This window comes from Nipponia nippon, unplaced genomic scaffold, assembly GCF_047370975.1.
Source record: "Nipponia nippon isolate SJK-2023a ecotype South Korea unplaced genomic scaffold, ASM4737097v1 scaffold_3, whole genome shotgun sequence".
NCBI classification, from domain to species: domain Eukaryota; kingdom Metazoa; phylum Chordata; class Aves; order Pelecaniformes; family Threskiornithidae; genus Nipponia; species Nipponia nippon.
Window position 1 is genome coordinate 78,929,290 of NW_028262347.1, and position 24,940 is coordinate 78,954,229.

General features: G+C 42.6%; 1 long non-coding RNA gene across 1 annotated transcript; it reads left to right on the top strand.

Annotated features, from left to right (window-relative positions):
• On the top strand, nucleotides 1-24,658 carry LOC148054716 (uncharacterized). Its single transcript, XR_015706689.1, has 5 exons — nucleotides 1-89; nucleotides 9,331-9,503; nucleotides 16,092-16,136; nucleotides 20,019-20,227; nucleotides 22,187-24,658. It is a non-coding gene; the product is annotated as an uncharacterized LOC148054716 (long non-coding RNA).
• Nucleotides 24,659-24,940: the final 282 nt, after the last annotated feature.

The following is a 24,940-nucleotide window of genomic DNA, read 5'->3' on the forward strand; positions in this document are numbered from 1 at the left end:
TGGCAAAGGCAAGAGCAACTTTCTCTGAACCTGCCCCATCAGTGACCTTGGACCTGATCAGAGGGACCACCCTCAACTCTGGATGCGAGGTAAGTTAAATTATATGCTGCTAAATTGTCCTAATACTGCCAACATTTTGGGCAGAAGTTGTAATAATGATAAAAAAGCACCAGTGTAATGGATACCATCATAACTCTGTAACTACAGTTTAGGTTTTGAAAATTACAAATATGTGTTTAAGTAAGGCTAACCAGAAAGTACTAGATGGTGCTTTAACTGTGGCCAGCTGTCTAGTATTTAGAAATTAGAAAAGAATGTTTTTTCCTTCCAAAGTGGAAAAATTCCTGTACGTTTGTACATATTGAGCTGGTGATCATTTGTCCAGCTCAACCTGATGCTTCCTGGTAATCTGTTGTATCAATAGATGACAAAGAACAACTGCACAAAACAAAAGGAAAAACGGACTCTGTAGCCTTCAACTTATGATGCACTTCACCTCTTATGGATTAAAGACCCTGTTTGCAGCCACTAAATGTCATAGATTTTTTTTTTTTTTAATCAGTCCCCATCAGCTAACAGGTCATGGTAAGCTTTGCTTTCTTTTTTTTTAACAGTGAGTTTCATTTTGTCTTGAATTGTATGTGCAAGACTTAGTGATATTTCTTCAACTCATGCCGGCAACTCTGTTCTTTCCAACTCGTGTACCTTTGGCTGCTGATCTCTCTGTAAATGTTTATGATTATAATTCCTTTTTACCCCTACCCTGAGTGAGCTTCACACCTGACCTCTTATTCCACCTCCCCCTCCTTAAGTTTCTCAGATGTGGAACAGCTGGGAACATGGAATGAGTATTTCAGCTGCTGATGTCTGTGTCAATCAAACTGAAATGAGATGTTCTGCCCCCATGAGCCACCGTGTTTGTAGAGCTGCTGGCTCCATGTCAGGCAGAGACCCAGTGAAGAAGGCTATGTGGATGAGATGGGCAGACAGATGCAGGAAAGCATCTATGTTAGCAAGCCAAGAAGTGGGCGTTAATGCAGTCTGAAAATGTGGGCTTTCCTGAACTCCTCTTAGGCAAAGGTTATACTGAAATCGTCAGTGGTTCAGGCTTGACTTTGTTTTTGATGTCTGGCCAAACACAGTTAGCTGATAGGCATGGGTGGCTGAAAGATTGCTCTCATTGAAGGGCATTGACAATATGAGCTTTTTTTTTCCTAAACCCACAAGATTTCCCAGATCTGCAGACAAACAGCTTACTGAGACAGGGTTAGAGAGGAGCTAAAACAGAGCTCCACATCTAGGATAGAGATGGGCTTACCTAGGCAACAGCAACAGGACTCTGAACAGGCACAAAGGGGTCAGTTCAGGTTGGATTTGGAGATGCTCTCTTCAGTGGTGGTTTTGTACTTGACACTTGGTCTAGAGGCTGCCTCTGCAGGAACCTTTCTGGAAGGAGAATGAGCAGTTCAAAGAGCAGTTTGGTCAGCAGGGCCTCTCTGATATCTCCACAGCAAAACTCAAGACCCCCTTTCTCTGGACCCCCATCTCCTCTGAAACACAGAGGCAGTGGGTTGGCAAGACAGACTGGGAAAGACCTGGTTCAACCTCTTTTCTGTGGCAGTCAGTTATATTCCAGTGAAATGGAGAAAACACTCCTACTGAACCAAGGAGGAGGAAAAATACAAGCCAACAGGATTGACCTCCTAGCCAGGAAGCGCTGGACTGAGCTGGATGGATGGTTGTGCGCCATTCAGAATCAGCAGGGTCCAGCAGCAGCTGCCCATGGAGGGGAGGAACGCAATTGTAATAGGAGGAAGGGCTCATTGTGTCTTTGCTCTCTACACAACACCAGGTGTACAGGGAAACCACGCTGGCTCTGCTTGTTTCCAGCTGACTGTACTTATTGTACCAGACCTGGCTTCCTATCTGCTCGGCTGCTGTGGTAGGGGTCTGGATGGCTTTTCCAGTGCAAGCCAAGGAGGCCTCGTGGGGGGTTCCTGAGCTATCTAAAGCAGTATTATCCAGTTACTCTTCATGACTGCACCGGGGTCAGGACACTGACTTTTATTTCATCTCCTGGCAATAATGCTAAAAGCCTAAATTGGTGTCTGTTGAAATTAATGAAAAGTTCATGCTTTGTCAGGCACTCGACACTATAAAGAGACCTTGGGCAAGTGTTTCACCTCTTCACACCATGTTTTACCCATTTCTTCTGTCTATGGAGGCTATGTAGATGGGTACCTGAAAAAATCTGTTTTGTTAATAAATGCCAATTGTACTGAACCATTGGGTGGCAGAGACTCCATGGGAGAACAAGAAAATTTTATTAATTGGTTAATAAAAATTTTATTAATTGGTCAATCTTAATAGGTAGCTTTAGATATATAAAAGTGTTAAGACAGTTTGTGGAAATAACCCAGAAGCTTCGCAGAAACAATGGAAAGGCTGGCTGGAACCACCGCAAGCTGGCGATAGTAATTGGTGAGGCTGAAAAGAAAAGTATCTTCTGTAGTCCTGAGCTCTGTGCAGAGATCCAGCTCGGCACCCATGTTGCTGAGGGGTGCTCATCAGCATGTGCTAATGGGGTGGCTTTCATTAGCTTCTGCAGTGGGATATCGTGATTTGGGAGGGTCCCAAAGGGGTGGTTTGATCCTGCAGAGCCAGTCTGAGGCCTCAGTGCCCCATAGCGCAGTGCTCCCCCCTGCAGCTCTTGGTCCCTGGGTCCCTCTTTCCTTGAACTGACTGAAGTCTTTAAAATGACATAAATACTTGCTTTTGGGGTGGGAGAGGTAGTCTTCTCCTGATGAGTGGATGGGAAGCAAAGGTCTACCAAGCAGCAGAGCCAGCTGGTTGAGTGTGCAGGCGAGAGGGAGGAGAGGGAGCTGCAGCCTGGGAGACCAGAGACCATGTTGTCAAGCCACTTCCTAAGGAAACAGTGGCTCCCTGGAACAGCCACTTCTCTTCAGTCTGAAAACACCTACTGATGGAGGTGCAGGTATACCTGAAAAGCAACTGTCTGAAGCAAAAGTGAGACAGGCCTATTAATCTGTAAAGACCAGCCTGGAGTCTCCAGGGAACTTGGTGAGTTGGTAGCTCGTGGCGCGCAGCTGCAAAGGCTCCTCCACAACATACTAGTCCCTGTGCAATAGCCCCACCATGGCCTTCAGCTAGCCCACCCAGTCCTGTCGCAATGACCCCAGGCAGACTGGTAAGTAGAGAGCCTTGTTTGAATTTGTCGTGCTCCCCTCCATGTGGCTCCAAGACCACATGCTGTGAAGGTAGACTGTCAGTCAGAAATACCACTGTCAGCAAGGATCTGACAGGTGGGATTCAATTGTTTAACCATGGGCTTCTGGTGCCATTTGAGATGTCTCAGGATGTCCAAGACATCTGTGTGCGGCTTGGGATATGACAGAGGACTTCCAGGAGACCCACACCCTTCTGGAGGAGGATGGAGACCAGGGGGCATCTAGGCTGCCACTAACTGCCTGGATTCCAGCACCTGAACCCCACCCCAGTGCCAGGTCCAGGTCACCCTAAAGCTCTGAGCTCTCCTGGGGCCTGCTCTGGTGGGGAGACACAGGGTGGGCATGGCTGGCATGGCCATATCTAAACTGGTGGTGCCCTTCTCTCCCTCTGATAGGCGAGAGCTGGCTTTATTGATGCAGGGCTGGATCCAGTCATTGGTGTCAACAGGAATTGCACCACTGAATTTAGCAGAATAAAAGCCAGCACAGCTTCATGCTGATGGGCTTTCATAACCATTTGTTGACAAGCCACTGTAAAAGGGAAAATTAGGTTTAATCTAACAGACATAATGGGAAAATATAGAATTGTGTGGACAAAAAAAAGCTGTTTGCTGTCATCTTACCATGTTCCTCAGAGAAGATAAGCAAAAGCAGATGCTATCAGTAGAGGAATGTGTCTATAAGCAAGGAAGCAAATCTGGAGGAGAAATTATTCAGTGTTACCTTACTTAGCTGGAAGATGGAAAATGCAGACCAGGAAGCAACTCGGCAAAGAAACTGAAAATGCTCAACTGAGAACTGACCAAAATGGAAGAACAATGTAGGCAGAAAGAAAGATTGAACAAGGAGCTGGAAGTTTATGGTTCTGCTTTTGCCTTTTATATCTGATTAAAGTCATTTCAGCCCAATGGGTTGACATTGAAGTGGTTGAGTGGCTGCTGGATAATATCAGTATAACTGCTTAGATGAGAGAAGAGTGTTTGATAGCTACCTGTATGTAAATCAGATAAGTTATTTATAGACCACAAACTCCAGTATATGAATGAGAGGAGCTATCACTTGGCTGGTTCTTATCAGAAAAAAAAAAAATGAGACCTCCCAGTCTGCCAAAAGCTGTGCCCAGGAAGACCTCTGTGTGAAGTACCTTTGAGGGTCTTGTGGGATCCATCTTTGTGGATCTATCAGTAGGAACTAATAGCAGCAGGCTAGGAAGTTTAAATCCTATTATTTTTCTATTACATATGAAAAAGCAGAGTTAAACTAATTCCTTCCCCCCCCACCCTTCACAGAAAGCACATAGAGATTATGGTTCAGAACGACTTATTGATGAAGCAGGAATGAAACAGCTCCATCTTCTTTTAACTCATTCACTATTGGTGTCCACTAACTTGCATCTTTGAATTAATTTTCTTGTGTAAATGTACATAAAATAGACATAGGCACATTTTACAAAAAAAAAATAATATAATGAATAGAATAATATAGGAAACCACATAAACTGTATGCCATAAAGAAATAAAGACCATCAGTGTGTTGTTAGAGGAAACTGTCATTGAAGTAATTCAATTCTATCAATGGTATTTGTTGCCCAGTGACTCTTACCAGAGGGGCAGCAAGGGTCTGTAACTGAATCTTCTTAAAAAGGCTGTTGAAGTGAATTCACTTCAATATCAGGTATTTTTTATGGAAACTGGTGGGAGCTTTAAATGCGAAACTCCAAATCACCCTGTTCTGCTCCATTTGACTGGAATTTGAGGACTTTAGTCAAAAAGAGGAGTCTGAAAAAATAATCTTACTGTATTGACAGATCCCCAGACTGGGAGGGAGGCTGCAGGCTTGATTTGACAGGGAAAGAGAGAGTTACAAATGCTTGCTTTCCTATCTTTGTTAATAGTGGAGGGGAAATGGCTGGAAGTCTAAATGGTTCTGTGCTCGCAGCTCAGGTTAAGGTAACAGGGTTCACTTCTGCTCCTGATCACAAACATTTGGAAAAGTAAACACAGGTGAGGTAGATGCAGTGATGATAGTGCTCATCCTGACAGAGAGGGGATGTCATAACAAAAAAGATAAAACATAGCTATAACCAAATTAGCCATGACTAATTTACAATGCAGTGTTGGGCACTATCAGATACAGATAACTTCAACAGATCAGCTTCAAACCACAGGTGCCTCACTCAAGGTTTTAAGTCCCACACATGAGATTAAAGGAAATTCAAGAATGTAATTATTTGCAGTATGTTAAAGAGTTTACATCAGATTTTTTTGAAGGAGGAGTTTGTAAAAGCAAGTATATTACAGCCTGTTTACAGGCTAAATACCAACCTGGCAATTATGTTCTGCTTATTTTCCTTTGCAATTCTAATTGCATACACAAGTCGTCTTCCTCCCTGCCCTCTATGGCTCTTCAGCACCTGCCATGCTCTTTGGCATTGCTTCGAAATATCATGTAAGCCACCGTGTCGATATAAACAAGCACTGCTCTGTTCTGCAGCTAGTAAATGTTATATGAAACTTAATTCACACTCAAATAAGGGAGTGCTCAGGTAATTGCAGCCCTGGGTTTGGCTCATAAATACAACATGCTAAAATAACTGAGTAGCATCCATGTCTGAACTTACACTGCACATATGTCTTCCCCAGACAATATGCTTTTATTCTCTTCTTCCAATTGCAGTTCATGGCCTGAATTTGCTTTCCTGAAGTCAATGGAGCATTGCCATTAGTTTTGACTGGAGAATTTCATTAATGACTAAACTTCTTCGTCTCTCTCTCCCCACCCTTTGTTTTCTTTTTGTTTGATTATTCTACAGTGCTAATGCATTAGACCTTCTGTAACACATCAACCTTATTTTTTGTTTACCAAAAAGGAAACTCTTGGGGAACCAACAACAAATATTTGATAGGCTCTGCAGATCTGAAAACATTTTTCACATGGCCAGATTTCTGAAGGTCTGCAGATGCCTAGTGAGATTGTCATAAGAGTCAAGACAGATTAGCTATGTGCCATATTTAGGTATGTTAATGCCTTTTTTTAATCTAGTCCTTATCTCCTCAAAATCTGGCTGTATAACAAATAAGAAAGAATGTGCTAAGGTATTTACAGAAAGGCATTTTTTTTTTAATACCATGCTTTCCTGACTAGAACATGAAAATAAAATATATTGGACTTGGTAGCAAGTAATGTTGTACTTTCCCACTGCCCACCCTTAAATTTAAACTACAGATTATATAAATAAAACTTGAAGCAAATTGACAATGGTATTAGCACTTCAACTGGGACTGAGGAATCGAAATGCTGATATCCTATAAGATACCAAGGCAATATGATTCAACTAACTGTAAACCACCTACATAGAAGTGCAAATAATCGCTGGTTAAACAGTGGAAGAAAGTCTGCTGATGAAATGACTTGCAGCCTCTTTGCCTTCAGCTCACGGTCAATAAATCTCATTTGAAAAGTAATACTGCCCTTCACTTAACCCTTCAGCATGAAGAGGCCATCATCATCATTGTGCTATATTATTTCTGGCCTCACAGTATTTGCACTGCTGACCTATTATTAGTCAAGTTGTATCATCATCTATGACTAAGTTGGTTTGTCAGAAGCCAGTAGGTGGAATTGTCCCAGCTTACTGTGGCACTCATTGATGGAAATAAAAGCATTTCTCTGTGGGAAGGGAAGAAAGATGAGAGGGACAGGTCCATGCGATGACTGACTGCAGCTGGTGACAGATCAGATATGCATCCTGGTATGAGGCTATATGTAGCCCAAGTTGCTTGGATGCAGTAGGTTATAACTGCCCACTTAATTGTGTTAAATGTCTTGAAGCGGTGAGAAGCAGCTCAGGAGGGCTGAGCTTTATCTTCAAGCTGTCCTTGATGTTCTCTGTTGCCTTGAGCAAATTGTGTAGGCTTTGTCTACGCTAGCGAGCAGTGAAGCGTAAAAGGATCAGATCTGCAGACTGAAACAGTTGAACGTAAGGAGTTGATGTTCACCCTCCACAAACACTACAGTTGTTTGGTTTTTTTTCCCCAAAAAAAGTCTAGTCTGATCCATAGTACCCAACATCCATGAGGCTGGAGCACATTAGGAGCCCTCGTGGTATGCATCTTGATTTAGTTTCATCCAGGGTTAATCCAGCTGTTACTCTACGACCTCTCCACAGTATAAACCAAAGCATAGTAGGTGGGGACAACCAGGAGAATAACTTCAGAAGTGCACTAATGGTACAAACTGAAATGCCAATGCAGACAACCCTTTTACTCCTGCTGTCTCGTAGGGATATTGCTACACTAGGTGCATTTATGTATGACCTGTTTAGCTACTATCATAATGATAGTAGATGTGATAGCATATTTTATTTCAGCATTCACTTGACAATATGTAAGCAAAGACTAAATGATGTTTAGTAGGTGCATAATTAGCAGAGGTTAGACTGAAAACGAACAAGGAGGAGGTGGTTCTTCACACAATGGGTAATTAAGCTGTGGGGTTCCTTGCTATAGGATATTGTAGGTACTAAAACTTCACAAGGTTACAAAAGTGGCTGCACAGATTCCCGGAAGTAAAATTCACAGAGGGATCTTTTTTCAAAGACTTTTCCTGTGTGTTGGGAACTCTGAGCTGCAAATTGCTGGAGGATCAGAGAGTGTCCTTGGGAAGAATCACTACGTGCTTGCCCCAAGTACACAGTATTGGCTGCTGCCAGAGCTAGGGTAATGGAGCAAGATAGACCTCCGATTTAACATGTTAAACAATTTGTGAATTGATCACTTCTTTCTTTAAAAGGCTTTAGATTTTTCAAATTTAATCATTCACATAAAATCATTCCAATAATTAATTTCAATTATTCAGGTTTTGAATTAAATATATCTCTTTGGAAATTATATTATGGTTCCCCAGGGAGAGGGAAACTGCATATTCCTTCTTCCAGAATAGCTGAGGTCCTTCTACAGACTCAGTCTCACAATAACGCCACAAGCCTTCCCCCAGAGTTGGGAAGTGGTCCATGATGGGAAAGGACACAAACTCTGTTGTCTGAATGATGTTGTGGCAGAGTACTGAAAACTGAACGTTGCTACTTCAGCCTCAATATTTCGGGGACTGGGCATGCATGTTTTTCCACAGAAATGTGATTTCCCCAGAACCCAGATGCTTTTTATGAAAACAAATCTGTTCAGTCCACACCTCAGCATCCCACCAAACAACAGGCAAAAAAAATCCCTTCCTGGCTCACATCGAAGCTTTTAATCTGCCACTGGTGGAAAGCCTCAGTGCACACATAGATTTATACTGCATCGTATAGCTTATATGGACACAAGCAGCTAGTGTCACTGTTGGCCAAGCTCAGACTTCTCCATGTTCATCAGGGGATCGGATGTTCTGGTGGCTCAAACCAGGTCTGAGAGAGCAGCTCCATAATACTCAGAGGGGTTATATACCTCATGACAGGTTTCCTTCTCAAAGCCAGTTTGAGAATCTCCTGCTCCTCAGCAGTCTTTTCAAACCCTGTGTGGTGCTTTGCTATCCCATCGCTATGGCTGACGCAACTCTGTAAGCACTTGTGTTGTAAACCAGGTCTTTTATGTGATCTGTATTTAAAAAAAAAAAAAAAAAAAAAAAAATCACTGCTTTGCTGTTGAAGGTGTTTTAACCCAGGTGCTCTTAGCAGTCCAGTATATAGGTCATTACCATAAAAGATCCCATAAACAGAACAAAGCAGCTATAAATAACAGCACAAGGCTGTAAAAAAAGAAAAAAAAAAATTACCTTTGCTTTATCATAGAAGTAAGGTACACACAGTTTGGTGTGCCTATACTTGTAGTGACTATAATTCCTTTGTCCAAATTTTGGCCTCAAAGCAAGCAGCCTTCCTCCGCAGTCCCACGCACAGTTATGGTCTTTGTGCAATTCAAAATACGGACTTTTGATCAACCAGTGGCTAGAACCTGGCTGACATTGCAGGAAATATATTTAACCCCTTCTCCGTAGACTGGGTGAGGTCTGGCAGTTTTTTCCTTTTGGATCTTAGTGTTTGGGCAGAAATTTTTTGTGCCTCAGGTCAGTTTTTGTTTCTTAGGCAAAACAAGCCTGATGTTTTCAAGCATGAAGCTGTGGCAAATCAGAGTGACTGCAGACCTGAGCTGATGGATGCCAAAAGAGGGGGTGAACATGCATCCTGCCACAGAGGAGCATACGATGTGCTGCCTGTTGCTAATGGGAAGTCTAAATTTGCAGTTTTCCTATATTGAAGTAAGCATGGATTTCTCTCTATTTTTTGTTGGTGATGTTTTGTTGTGGTCTTTTGTTGTTGTTGGGTTTTTTTGGTTTTTCTTTTTTTTTTTTTTTTTTTGTCCTGGCATGCTCTCAGGCTGCTGAGCAAGCGCTCCCTAGTTCCCAGGTGGGATGGCCTTTCTGTCAGGCAGGCAACTTTTTCCAACTCCAAGAAAATCTACAAAAATACAAGAACTGAGAAACTTCTGAAAGCCAGGAGCTTGCAAATGCTCAGTCAATAGGAGTATGTTAGGCTTCAGCGCCTAGCCACTATATCTTTTTAAGCAGGTAGAATTTATGTGCACATCTGTTATAGGTGAAACCATCAGATCTCGCCAAGGCTCTTTGGTATTGAATCATCTTAAGTTTTTATCGCCAAGTGCACTAGAAGCTTAAATCTCTGCCATGGAGCACGCCCTGAAGCGTCAGTCTGACCTGCGAAATTCCTGCCTCCTGCCTTAGGTCACACAGGAGTCATGGATCGGGCACCTCTGCAGCCTCTCAGTTCCCTGGAAAGCCCAGTTTGTCAGGTGTGCCAGGCCCTTTTCTTCTCGGGCACTAGACTAGACTAACTATATGTCACCTCTAGGATAGGCCAAATATTTGGAAGGGGACCTGGTCATAATTGTTATACAACCTTTGAACAAGAAGAGGTGATAAAAAGAAATCTTAGAATGGAAAATGGGGTTTGAAGGAAAAATGTCTGCAGCCAATGGGGTTAAAATACTGATGGAATTAACTGTTTGTTTTTCAAGAAAGAACATTTATTTATACAAAATCTCCCAAACCCAAGGCAATTCTCAGTCCCAAAGGTTGTCATGTAATTGTGGTATGGCATTCAAGCTGTTCTGCTGCAAGAGTCTGCCTTCAGCTATATTGCTTGAGAAAGATTAAAGGTATCCTATCTAGCTGCAGCGGCACAGAGCTGTGACAGTAATACTGTGGTTACTTTAGCTGTAGTGATTATATTTTGAAATGGGAATAATGAATTCAATGCAGAGCTGGAGAAAGCTTTGTGGTGACTTTAATTACTCAGTTCTAGTTGTGTAACTGGATTAAAATGGCATTGCAGAATAGTGGCACTGTACTTGACATCCCAATTTTTCTTCCTTAAAGGGTTTACCATGTCTTGAGCTGCTTATTTTCTCCTTGAGATAAGATTTGGGATGCCAGTTTGGAGGAGTTAAGTATATGTTTCAGCAATATCAGGATTACTTTGTTTTTCTTTAGCTTTTATGTTATATTGATATATAAAATGGAAGATGCCAAAAAAAGTGCCTTTAAAACCATAATACATGTTCTTTTTAGCAACAGATCTGCATGAAAAGCAGGATAGCGTGTTTGTTGTTAAGAGCTGCTTGTAAAGGGATACACACAAAAAGCGGTTTGCAATGCGTGGAAGGAAGTTTGATCTGGTCTGGGAGAAATAAGTGCCATCTATTGGGACTTTATCCATCAGCAATTAGCATATCTCCACACACGTCTCCCTTCTAGGATGTATTACTATGCCCTTTTTCAGTTTGAGGTTTACATTTTGTGAAATGGAGCTGTGCAGTATGGGCAGAAAATGGTCAGATGCCCAAAGGAGTCGGCACAAAACAGTGAGATCTGTAATCAGGCATAGAGTCCTGGGAGCACGGGAGGGATGATGCTGTAGTCCCGTTGAATTTGACTGCTACACTGCAGCGTATTTACCCGTGCATTTATGCAGTATCTTGCCTCACCAATGTCCCAGGGCATACAAATGCAGGGCAGAAACAAGAGCCAGACTATCCAGTCCAATCCCTTGCAGAGATAATGTTCTTGCAATTGAGGAAGTTCACTTTTATTCAGCCAAGGCAGGTAATGGAAACCAGGTTCATCAGGCCACCATCTCTGCGTGCGCCCTCTGTATCGCAGCTGCTTTCCTGCTTTTACCCTTCCCGCTTCCTTTCTGCTCCCCCAGCCCCAAGGAGACGTCGGGTCTCCGCTTCATGTGCGCTGGCTCCTCAGCCTCTGCTTTCCAAGAACAGTACTTCCCTGGACCTGGGCTGAGTTTACCTAAGCATTTCCCAGGTATCTGCTTACGCTCCGTGGTGCGAGACGGGGAGCTAGACCTTAGGTCTGACCCGCAGCCGTTGTGTTTGTTGCTGTCTTTGAGCTCCTGAGCTGTCCCTGACAGAAAGTGGGATGTGGATGTGTGAGGAGGGGTTCTTGGCTGGGGATGTGAGGTAGGTTTAGGAGCCTTGGTCCAGGCAAATTTCTCTAATGAGAAATTTCTCTTGCACACAAGCAAAGTGTAGCTAATGCTAGAGTTCTCACTAAACCAAGAGCAGAAAGAATCCTGAAGTCAAAACAATTCAGAGTTCCTTGAATTGTTCCTTGAAGAGTTTAACCCACAGGCCAGTAGGTTTAGTTGACAAAAGGATTGGAAAATCTGATACATGCAGACAGATGCAGACACGTATAAGACACATAAAGTAGTTACCTGTAGGCATAAGGATTGTAATACAAACATACTGATGTTTGTCCTTACATAGGTGGGAATGTCAGTATAAACACTGAAGTGCTGGTTTCTATACCATCATGCAATGATCCATTTTTGACCCTTGATAATGTACAGGGCAAACTTACTTATCCATTCAGCTGATGAGCAGAGAAGCAATCTGCCCTTCTGATGGCATGGTGTTGCCTGGACAGGCTGCAGGTCTCTGAAATTAGCCGAGATCTTTTCAAGACTGTATTACAGCCCGCCTGGGCTCTGCCTGCCCCTCTGGAAAGGTGTGTATCTTCCATAGCTCCTACATCACAGCCGCCAGCCCGGCGTGGGTATCTCGGCTGGCCTAAATCATCTATTATGGTGCTGGACATCTGTGTTCAGGCACCTGAATTGCTCCCCTCAGGAGCTCTGCTGGAGCCTGTATTCAGAGAGAATTATGGCCAGGCAATAGTGGATTTTCACCATTGGGAAGACCAACACACTGTGGAAGGAAGAAAAAAATTATAATAGATTACATAGGGACTGCCTAACTAAAATGCTACCAGCTGTGCACGGGAGCAGGGAGTTTTGTTACTGCTAGCAAGAAAGGGAGTAAAATGCCCACTTTGTTAGTTTGGGGAGACCCAATTTGTAAAGTTCAAATCTGCATTCAGACCAAAGTCCAGGGTTATTTTGATCAAAGGAGTGAGTATAGCCTGCTGCAGAGACACAAACAATAGCCAGACTAGACTGGCAGAGAGCGAGCTGAAGCTTTCAACCACCAGCTTCTCATTTCTTGGAGCATTAAGCCTGGATACGGCTGTCCAGGAGTGAATTAGTGCACAAAGAAGCTGCATTTGGGAGCACTGAGGCTCTGTTAGGTAGATAAGACACTAGGAGTAGATTAGATTGCAGTGTGCTGAAGGAAGATCTGTTTTGGGAACAGCAGGAAGAACAGAAAGAAAAAGACAATATAATGTGCAGAAGTTAAGTTTTTGACAGTATTGTCAATTATTTGACTTACTGGATTTCCACTGAAGTTCTCCTTGTTCAACCATTGGTGAACTTTCCTGCTGCTCGCTGCTGGCACAGAGCTGTGTCATTGCAGGAGGTGCAAGGAATTTGCATATAATGGATACTGCAGTGGAGAAGGGCCAGTTCAATGGCCACACTTGATTTAAAGTGGTGAACCGCACCAAAGACAGCATTTATGATGTTGTAAAAGCAGCATCTGCATTGCTTAGGGTTATTTAAGAACTATCTTTATTGAATCACTCATCGGGTCAGCAACATGAATTTAACAGCACAACCCCCTCCTGCTCACCTCTTTTATCTCTCTGCATGATGTACTTTTGTCCTGAAAAAATAAAAATAACTGGTCCTGACAACAAGTGTCATTTGAAGAAATAAAAATGCTGACAGGACAGAATGGGTCAGCAGCGGACACCAATTTTGCACTTAGGGCTGCAGAGGCTACAGAGAGCTCCAAGTGCTGCATTCCCAATGAGGATAACATCATTGATTTATTTCATAATTTCCCCTGCCTCTCACTGATAGATGACTGCTTATTTTGATCCCTGGAAAACAGTTCTGCACAATAACATAGGTGCATTGAATGCTCCAAAGGTCAAGCAGCTTGAGCATGGGAAAATATTTGTGAATGAGGCCCAAAAAAAACTACTGAAAGAGGTGATTTCTGGCTCAAAGATTAGTCTTCATTTAGAGACTGAGAATTTATTGCTGCCCAAACCAGCATTATCAGCTTTCTGTCAGCAACAATCATCAGGATTTCCTTTCCCAATCAACGTGAGCTGTGACCTCATCGTTGCAAAGGTGAAACCCTGACAGGGATTAAAGGCTAATAGAGAGAAATGAGGTAGCAGGGCTAAACAAAGAGGAGATTGTTACATGGCAATAGCGAACTCAGGCAGAATGTTACAGCTGAAACATGAACCACTGAGCCAAAGGGGAAAAACAGAGTATTTTTAAGAAGAGCCTTAGTAATGCTGGGTCTCTCCGTCTTTCAGTGGAGAAGGAAGGCAGACTGCCATCCTTGCCGTCAGAGATTTTTGAAGCGGGATTAGCATAGCCTTGTGGTTTGTCAAGTGTTTAATTGCAATTCTGCAGGGACGCAGCCTGAAAGACACTGGAAACCAATTTAACAATCATGCCTATCATTATATACACCAAATTGCTCCTGTGCACATATAGTATTTAGGAGTCTGAAACAGAGAGCCGAGTCTGGGGGCAAGGTTTAGAACATGAAAAGTGATGAAAGGCAAATACATGTCTGATATTCATCAAAGCAATTTAATCCACGGCTGAATAGTGAAAAGAGGTAGAAAGGATTTTATGTTGTTGATCTGTGAGTTATTAATTTTTTTCACTCATCCCTTCACTTTCTGGAACCAACAAGTGAGGATATTTATTCTGGGGGGATTCTCCTCCCTTAAAGGTCACTCTTGGCTGCCGCAATATCTTTTCATGTTAAAGCTCACCGCAGACTTGATTCAAGTCCCAGTGGAAGCAGTCTGTGCCATAACTTCCAGGGGGCTCTGGATCAGTCCCTTCGGCAGTCTCCAACATGCCCCTGGTTTTTCCAGCAGAGGTAGACTTGTGCTGTAGTCCAGACCCAGGTGTTCTAGAAGTTCATGGCAGCTAGGTTGCTTTCTGCATGTTTCAAATGGCTTCAGCCCACCAATACAGGGTACCATCTCATCGTCCTGTGTGCAGGGCCCTCTTTAAAGGCAACCAGACAATTTGACCTCCCACTGGAGCACAGAAATTACTTAACAGTGCTGAAGGTATTCAGCACCTTACTGCGTGTAGTCTCCAGGTTGCAATCACTTGTGAGTCTCCAAGTGGAGGATTCGAAACCAAATCCAACCGAAACATGAGAAGAGTATTGAATTTGATGTGGACCTGTTACATTTAACATGGGCTACTTGCAGCACATCTCAATCTGGCACAATTTCAAGTGAATCTTAAGCAGAAAGGCTAGATGAAAACATTTTGATGATGATGAAGTATATCTATGAGGGTCCTTGCTGATACTGAGCAGCCTTCAGAAACTGCTCAGAATAAAAATACCTCCAGCCTAATGCACTTTAGGGCTTTCTGTGATGAATCAACGCATCTTTAAAACCTCCAAGGTGCTTTATTCTTTACATTTTAGAGATTACTGTCAGCCACAAATACAACAAGGTTAAGCCCTTTTCTAGTGAAGAAATAACCAACTCGAGCAATCTGGTTCTTCCCCAGCTCCCAAAAGGTGGAGCTGCAGGAACAGCCTTCAGCTGCTTTTGAAATGTTTTTAAGCTTGCTCCGAAACTTGAAGTCACATGCAGATAATCCCCAGCCCACAGGGAAGCATTAAGATGCAAGGTTCATATCTGCAGAGGGCAGCCCGACTGAAATTTGGTTCCTAACTAATGATAAAAACACATTTTTGGAGGCTGGGCAAAGTCAGTGCCCTTTCTGGGCTGAATTGTGTGGTTTTGGCATGGCTGGAACTTTTCACTCAAGGGCGTTAAAATATTTAATTGTATGAAAATCTTAGAAATATTAGGATTTAGCAGCGCTATAGCTTGAGCTCTGTTTTTTAGTGCCATCAGGCTAAGAAATATGAAGCCTACTGGCATAGAGGTATAGAGTCCTGTAGCAAAACCCAAAGCTATCCAACATCGAAAGGCAAGTGGCAGCCTTTAGATTTGTTAGACAACAGTTTTCAGGGAGGAAGACCCATACATCATGCTGAACCGAAGGGGAAATTTAAGTAGGCACAATGTAATTACCTTACCTGGAATCAGGCCAGGAAACCAGACTGAGATCTTTAGTCTCAGTGAAAACTGCATGGATTTATGCTTGGCAAACTAATTGCCATGAATAATTTATTAATTTATATGCTCTCTTTCGTTTTCAATTTAATTTTTAGTGACCGACCACCTGCAAACAAAGTAAACTCTTCTCTTTTTTTTCTTCCTATCTTCATTTGTGATCAAACACTCACCAGGATCCGTTTCAGTTGCTGCCTTTCTTACAAAGTTCTTGTGTTATTTTACTTTATTTTATTCATGCTATTTCTGCTTCATGGACGACTGGATCTCCAGGCACAAGAAAACTAAGAAGATTTCAAGATCTCAGCCTATTTAAAGGTCAGGTTTGAATGTTTTTACCAACACCTGAATTTGGGGGAGGTGGTTTTTCAGACTTTTGCAACATGGGAATATTTTAAAGACAATATCAATGAACACCATGTCACCTGTTAACATGTCTTATTCGGGAATGAACACTGGAGGTTTCATGCTGGCATGTGGTATAAAGCACCTGTATCTCCCTCAAATTACGGGGTGTGCTGGCACCTTAATTCCCACACAGTCCTGTGAAAACTCTTATCCTACAGAATGAATATACATACCTTTGAGATCTTTGGCCTGGTGTGTTTGAATACATTTTTATTTGTATTATAATCAACTCTAAAGCATGCCAGCTAGGGAAAATAGCTGTGCTTTCCACAACATAACCTATTAAGGGCAGAGACCAGAATTACTCAGCTACAACTACCAGAGCCCTCCTCATTTCCTCCCTCTCTCTGCAAACACACTCTAATTTGGAATGAGCTGGAACTATTTTTTTCACTATATATATATATTGAAGACAGACTTCGTGTTTGTATTGGCCCAGGGCCTGACATGGCATTTGTGAGGATGAACCACAAGCATGCGTACTCCAGCTACACTGAGCTAGGAAAATGTGCGCTACAACCAGAAACTACCTTCTCCCCCCACCCCTCCATTTCCAAACCGATAAGGCAAGGGGGAAAGCATCCTTCAAGCTTCTCCCTTCTAACTTGTAGCCACAGGTTCCTCTCTGACATCCCACCGCTCTGGACAGACACATATTGAGACCACTTTGCAGTGCTAGGGACGGTCAGGGCTGTGTGAGCAAGCTTTGTGGGATGGCTTTTGCAGGGATGGGAGGGGAGGAACATGGAACTGGTCATAAATGGGTAGCGCTTTGGCTTTTTTTCCAATAATTTGCGAGGCAACATAGCTAAGCTTCATGGAGGAAAAGACAATATATGCCTAATATGGGTAGTAATTGAGCATGTTCCCAACTGGAACAAGGAGGAGAGAATATCCCAAGGAGATTATAACTCCATATCCCAATTTGATGCCTGGCATGGATAGCTCGGCCCCAGCTCCAGCTAGCAGTAACTCACACATTGCGGTGAGCAAAACTCCACTGCGTTATACAAAGACGAGTTCTGTAGTAAGATTAATCCGAAACGGTGCGATAGTGCGGTTTGGCGCATAAAGCAGCTAGTGAACTGCAAAACCTTTGACTTGATGGCCATCAGTTCAGATCTCACCTGAGCTGGTAGCAGTGAAACTCCCCCAGACAGAGACTCTCCTGTTCCTGGGCGCCTTTCACAGGGAATTGTGGTTTTCTCACTGCTACCACAACATCTAATACAAATAACGCCTCCCTGTCTGGTAGCTTGCCTGAGATAGACTGGTCCTGCACCAACAGAGCTGATAATTGATCGTATTTGAACAGGTGCCATCTTAGGGTTCTACCTTTGCTGAGGCTCATCAGTGGAAGTGCTAGAAACTGAATGCCAGCTGAGACCCCGGCTGTTTCTGTCCTCACTGCTGCCGTACGGGAAAAGCTCCTGTGATGCTGAAGGAAGCGATCAGATAGTAAGAAGGGAATGGCACCTGCGCACAGTGGTCACAGAGATGCTCGTCCTTGTTTGAGGTCAATGGGAGCTTCTAGATGCCCGAGTAACTTCCATTTTTAAAGCCACTTACTTTCCATCTGTGCTCAGCAGAAGGTTGTTCACCTCCTGGAGGTAATTCCTACAAAATACCTTCATTCACAGTGTGGCTGGAAAAAATACTGTCACCTGAGCTCATTAAGCTCATTTGACCAATTCATTCAGTGAAAGTATTTCTTTTGCTAAACCAGCAAATTAATTCTGTACTTTTTTCACAATATTCCTTGAGATTGCATTGTTGGCACTTAGTATTTGCAGTTCCAGACTTGTAAAAGTAGCTGTGCGTTGTCATTTCTACCTAGATTATGCAGCCAAGGACAGATTAGGATGCACTCTACTTTCTCTGGTTTTATTCAAACACTGCAAAGCTTTTAATGGAAGTTTCCTTCCTACTTCACATTAAAATGTTAATAAACATTTTTAATCCCCACTTCAGAACATGAACAATTTCACAGAATTCTCTGAGAAAAAAATCAGTTACTGTTTTTGCAAAAATCTGAAAAAAACTTTATTTCATCCAAATTCAAAATTTTAAGAGGATAACATCATCCAAAATTTGGAAAGCTTTCATCAGCTCTGAGACAGATAGATTTATAAACTGTCAAAAAGTGGACGTAGTCTGATTGGGATTTTTTGCGACTGAAAGAGACAAAACCTCTTTACGTTTAATGTTAGCAAGAGCTAACAGATAGTCTACCTGAGCATCTCCTCTAAGTGAATTATTAAGAAGGCCAAGGTAGACACATTGAGAAACTGCAGTTAATATGTTTCCCTGATACATTCCTCAGTCATTTACACATCCTCTTTTTGTTTAATCATTAAATCAGTCAATCTTTTCTTTTCTGCTTCATGTGAGTCTAACTTATATAGTTGTGTATGGATCTCAGACATTTTTTCCTTCAGAAACCTTGCAGTGATGAACGAGATGGTCTTATAAATCAAAGAAAAAAAAAAATCAAGAAAAGAGTTTTTGTCTTTATACAAGCCGGCTGGCTTCACTTCTTTTGGAATTTTTCCCCTTTCCTCCTGGTAAAAAAAAAATTTACCTACCTAGCTCCCAGTGAAGCCCTCTCAGCAAGATTCTTAAATGCAAAAGACAAGTAGGACGGTGCTTTTAAGAGAGATTATTGGACAGGGTGTCTGTAGAGGTTGAAATACAACTTTAAAAAGAGAGTATTTTTGAGAATCTTGGCTTGAGGAAGGAAGGTGGAAGCTGCTGTCAGCCCAACTCTTTGTTTGCCAGAGGTCAACGAGTGATGAGAAGAGATTACACAGCAAGTCCATAATACTGAGTAACGAGCTTTGAAACTCTTCTGAAGCTTTAAGCTTGCATTTACTCCTTTCATTTCCTCTGCATCGGCCTGAATAAATCTTCTTAATTAAAAAAATCAACATCTGGAACAAACATTGATTTGTCACATAGACCACAGTGCTCAACAAGTCTTCTTGCTGTTTCTGGCATTAGCAGAGTGCTGCGGGTGAGTGTGTGGCTGCGCCTGCACCGTACCTGCTCAGGGGACAGACTCTGTAGGGTTTTCTCCATCCACCCCTTCTCAGGAACATTTTCCCCTGGACCTAATTCTCTAGAGCCTTCCATTGACTGGCATTTTTCTGCCCTTTCAGATAGGTGTGGGCAGCCCTGTGCTGCCCTGCACCAGGAGGGGACAGAAGGGATGCGGATGGCATTTTCTGTTTCAGGAGCTGCCTGTGACTTGCTTGGGGTCTAGTTTGGACTAGGTCCACTGTAGCTCTGGGCTGTGTCACAGCACTACAGGTGGCTATCTACCCAGCACAAACTGTAAAATTTATCTTCCTTTCCAGCTCTGACCTGCCTCCCCAAAATCACCCACCCTATCACGCTTTGCGGGAAGGATGGCAATGCCAGTTAGCACATCCTGCCCTCTCACGCTCCCTGTCCCTCGTTCCTGCAGGTCCCCATCTCATCCCTTGTGTTAAGGTGAGTGTTGAGCCACCGCGTGGTGGACCAGCATCAGGAACTAATGAAAATAATGACAATAATATGAATATGGATATGGGTATGAGTATGATGTGGCAAAAGCAGAATGGTCAGATGAGGTCACCAGCCCAGACGGACGTGTGGCCACAGAAACACTCGCACCAGCGCAGCGTGGGAGGCGGGGAGGTGTGGGACACCAGCAACCAAGAGCAGGCAGGAGGAAGGACGGCAGAGAGTCCTGGAGTTGGCTTCCAGCCTTCCTGCTGGATCAGCCCTCTGAATTGGCTCGTTCCTCCCCAGGTGACTGCTAGACCTCAAACAACAGAGCGAGGGTGGGAACCGGCACCCAGGGCAAAGCAGGAGAGCTGTCAGCTCCAACATCAGTCTGCAGCCATCGCGTTCGCCTGGCTCGACTCCCTGAGCTGGATCATCAGCAATCACCACCAGCGCAGGAGGGAGGCCAGATAATTTCAAGGCAGATGATTTAAGTCATCTCTGGCTTCTGAGAGGTACAGTGTCTAACAGGGTATTTACTGCTCTTCCCCCCATTCTTGTCTACCTGCCAGGGAATGCCATGGGGCAGAAATGGCGCTGGGAGGCTCTTCTTGATGTTTGCCACTGGACCAAGGGCTGAAAGGCCCCTGAACACTAAGAAGGGCTGAAATATGCCCCAGTTAATGATACCCCAGTAAAATACCAGTGTATTAGAGCAGAGCTGCTTTGCCCTTGTTTAAAGGAATATAGGAGAGGCCAGACTGTGCGAAGGTATCCTCTAAAATGAGGAGAGGAATTTCTTAGACAGGCTTTTTGCAGCATATCAATATACATCGATATGGGAGTAAAGCAGCCCAACTCATTTAAGACTGGGAACATTGTTAAATAGTGAACACAGTGGCTGAGTCTGCTGTTGTGTTTAAAGGGAGCAAGAAAGACAAAAAAAAAAAAAAAAAAAAGACAAAAACGGCCCATTCATGACAAAACCAGTCATTATTTCTTCCTTTACAAACAATGCGGAAGAAAGGGAAAAGTGCTCTCATGAGAACCTGTATGAATTTCCTTAAGAGGGTGTACTTTAGATGGAGAATAAGCTAAATTCTGTGAGATATTGGGTTTCCAAGGTAACAATGCAATGTTTTCAACAAGAAAGCAAATAGATGTGTAAGCCCAAAGTAAATCATTAATGTGCATCAGTATTTTTGAGATGGGTTGGAGTGACTTATATATTGTAGTCCCTCTTTATTTAATATTTCAAAAGTGTTCTTTGATTTAAAAGCAAACACTTAATAGGCCTCTTTTCAGACAATTACGCTCCCTTTTCTACACAGCACTCTGAGAATAGACTGGTTATTGATGCCATCTAATAGAACAAACACACAAATTTGACGGAGTCAGACAGAACAGAGGGGCCTTGGTACATCAAGAAACTTAAACACAGGCATTACTTTAAGGTTGCTAACCATCTCAAGACTGCTCAGTTTCTTGCAAACTTGCATTGGCTTCAGCACCCTGCTGAATTCAGGCTTACTTGGTCAATCTCTGTTATACTTCTTAACTGCAGTGAACAATTTTTGGTAACAGTATTTTTTAACTATTTCTATAACAACAAATGAAAAAGTGGATATAGATAGCTTGAGGCTGCAAATAACTTTTTCCCAAGCAATTCTTATCTTCATATTCATACTGTTTTCCTTTTTTGATACAATTAATTCAGTCCAGGAGACCTGTTCATAACTGCATGATGAATAACTCCTAAATTAAGTTAAACACTCAGTTGAAGAGATTTCTTACAGGATCATGACTTGGCCTGGAGAGGTACTGAAACTCCAGTTGCTAATGGTTGCTAATAATTGTGAACAATCATTTTTTTCCCAAGATCCAACCACTGTTCCAACATCTTTTCCCATTTCCACCGCTATTCTAGTGACAAGTTTCGGCTACATATTCAGCAGCGCTAAAACATGGTCATTTAAAAATGCTACTAAGATGGAACAAATAGAGCTAGAGGTACTTAGCTCATCAAAATTTAGGACCAACAACAGAGGATTATTTCCCAGAAGAAAAAAAATACACTGCACACCTAACATTACAGAAGGGAATTAAACTATGATCTGTAGTCAGAAAATCTTTCTAATGACTTTCATTAGTCCAGTAGAGAAACAAAATTCTTCTCCGATACGGGAAGTGTTAAATCTGTGGCTATTTATTCAATGCTGGAGTTTTTACAGTTCATAATGTAAAGGAATGATTAAAAAAAAAAGTTCTTAAGAATTTAAGTAGTGTTTCTTCGCAGAATTATTTTTGGAAGCTCCTATTTACTGTACGTTATTTGTGTCCCTTCTATCATGAAACATAAGCGAAAATTAGTTTGTAAGCAGCTTCTGTTGCAGGTTTGAAGAACTACTCTGGTTTCTGCAACTGTTAATGGTCTAACAAAACACACCTTTTCTTGCAAATCTTGCCTCTTTTAGACCATCCCAACTACAGCAAACTCCCGCTACTTCCAGACACAGAGGACAGCCTGCTACTGGGAGCAAGTGGTTTCCCTGCAAAAAGAGCCACATCAGGATGCTTCTCCCTTGGGACATCCTGCTGACTGCGCTGTGAAGTGATGTGCACGTATAGAGGAGAGACAGGGGAGAGCGGCTGCACGGCTAAGGCACGGAACAAGGAGGAGGGGGAACTCCACCGACATTCCCTGGGAAGCTCCGAGCCGGGTGATGGTGCCACACCACATCACTGCTGACAGTTCCCTGAGCAGATTCCTTCCATGGGTAATTAGCCTTCATGAAGCATGAATGGACTAGTTTTCTAACAGGAGACTGAATTTTAGCTGACAAATTAGACAGATTCCCTGAGGCCAGAGTTATGCAGCTTTGCCAGTCTCACTAAAAACGTGATTTATAATAGATTCCTCGGTACAGGCACTCCTTGCTTCAGGAATGAAGGCGCACACCACGCTCAGACTCTTCGCCTAATGTGACGGTCTTAGACACCTTTGTCTTCTGCTAGGAAAAACTGACTCTGTTACCTGCTTTTGATTTACCAAGTGACTCCTCTTTTGCCCAACTGAGTCTGATGGTGCTGGGAAACTACAGCCTGTGTTCAGAAGTCAGGGGTGCACAGGTGTAAATCACATTTTAGGAGGGAAGGGGATGTTAGTTTGGGAAGTTAGAGCATATGTAGCTGGACGAAGTTTCTAGCTGGGAAGGCAACTCAACAGATTTTGCGTAAGATACATCTCCAGCTTTTGATGACGTTGGCATAAAACAGAAGCAGCAGAGCAGAGATTGTGGCCCACAGAGTGCAGGCCTCTTACCTTGCATTAATTATACACGAAATATTTCATCCTGCTTTCGATCCTGCAGCCACCCTTGCATGTTCCCCTGCACCAGGCGATGAGCAGCGTGAACCCCGATGCCTGTTATCTCTGAGCATAGCCCCAGGGGCGCAATAAGCCTGCTATACCGATTCACCCTGCCAGAAAAGATGGCTATTTCATCAGCGTGGGGCAAGCACAGGTAAAAGACAAAAATGAAGTCTAGCAGACACGAATGCCATATTCTGCTCTATCCACCTTCTCATCCTGCCTCTAAACCAGACAATGCAGAAAGGGAGACAAACAAGATGTTTTCCCAAGACTAACGGGAAGACCCAGAGTTTTGTGCAGCTGCAGAGTCCCAGGTACCAAAATGATGGGCAAGGAGAAAGGGGAAGAGAGAAGTCAGGAGGGGCTTTAGACTAATATAATCCCAGGCCCCGTTCCTGCCAACTGAGGTTTCACCTCCGACTCACCACTGTGTCTTCTCCTTATCTACCCCTCCAGTGAACCTGGTATTCGTATTCAGTGAATATCAGCGCTTGCTCAGATCAAAAAGCAGGCTCCCCATCCCTGACAGTGTCTTGACCATGTCTGTGTTTGCACGGTATTAACAGTTAATATTTGTTTTAATTATTAATTTATATTACTTAGTAACTGCATGCAGTGTTATTCAGGTACCAGGCACATCCAGAGGCTGGTAAAATATGTGGGGAGAGGAGAACAAAACCCATGTAGTCTAGATCTAGCAAGTGGATAATGTGTGGCAGACAGATGCAGGCTAAGTGATTTTATTTGTATGAGTTTTGGGCTTAAGTAGGACACTGCACAGGTGGACAAACCCCTCCTTCAAAATTTGCTTTTATCTCCACGTGAGCTGGGAAATTCACAGCTCCACAGCATTACTGCTTCCAGTCATTAAAGAGTGTTTTGGTTTTTTTTTTTAATTTAGAAAATCAGAATTCTGTCATGTAAATACAAATAATGACTTCTGCAGAGGCCGAAACTTATAATCAGCACATGCAGAAGGAAACTATCTAATTTCATTTATATTTGTGGCTGCTTAAGGAAGTTAAGATGGTGGTTTAAAAAATAATCTATGTATCACTTAACCTTAGTCTACTGACATGTGGGAAAAAACATATAAAACATGAATGGATCAAAGCTTCCCTTCACATACATAATTAGATGAACTTTTCGGACAGCCTTTACATACTGGTTTAAAAGAAACATAATTCTCTTTTTTTCAGGTCAACAGGTATGACAGCAAAGTTTCATCAGAGGTTTCTTTGGTGTGTTAAGGTTTTGAAATTAAAAGGCAATAAAATACCCTCATATCCACAAATCTTCTGAAATCTTCTGAAGATGTTACTTTAATAGCAACATTTGTTCCCTTCTTTAAAGTTTAGGTTGCATGTTCCTTTCAAAGGAATATAAAGCTCATGTAGGACAATTCTAAGAAAATAAGATCTGACATTTTTAAATAGATCTTCATGTGTTTCATAGTATTATATCAAAATTAATACTCACTAATTTTCACTACGCTTTTCCCGTAAGTGTTAAACTGCTCTTATAGTTGCAAAAATTGACAAAATCTAAAGAAAAAGATTCTGGAGAATTGAAGTTTGAACCCGTTATTTCTCAGTTCTGTACCTGTCAGTCTAACAGCTCCCTCTATATAATTGGATATATTTTGTCTTTAGAGAGAGACAGAGAACGTATGTGGCAACTTTTGAGTTACCAATAGCATCTTCTAAAATAGTATTTCTTAAGGTGACGTAAGACTGGCTTGCATAAACGCTCCGAAACCAAACTTTGTAGGTGTTTGCTTCCTAACACCTAAGATACAAATCCAACTCCTGTTGCCCTTGTCTTAAAAAGCTTACCTGATGACACAGTATCGTAA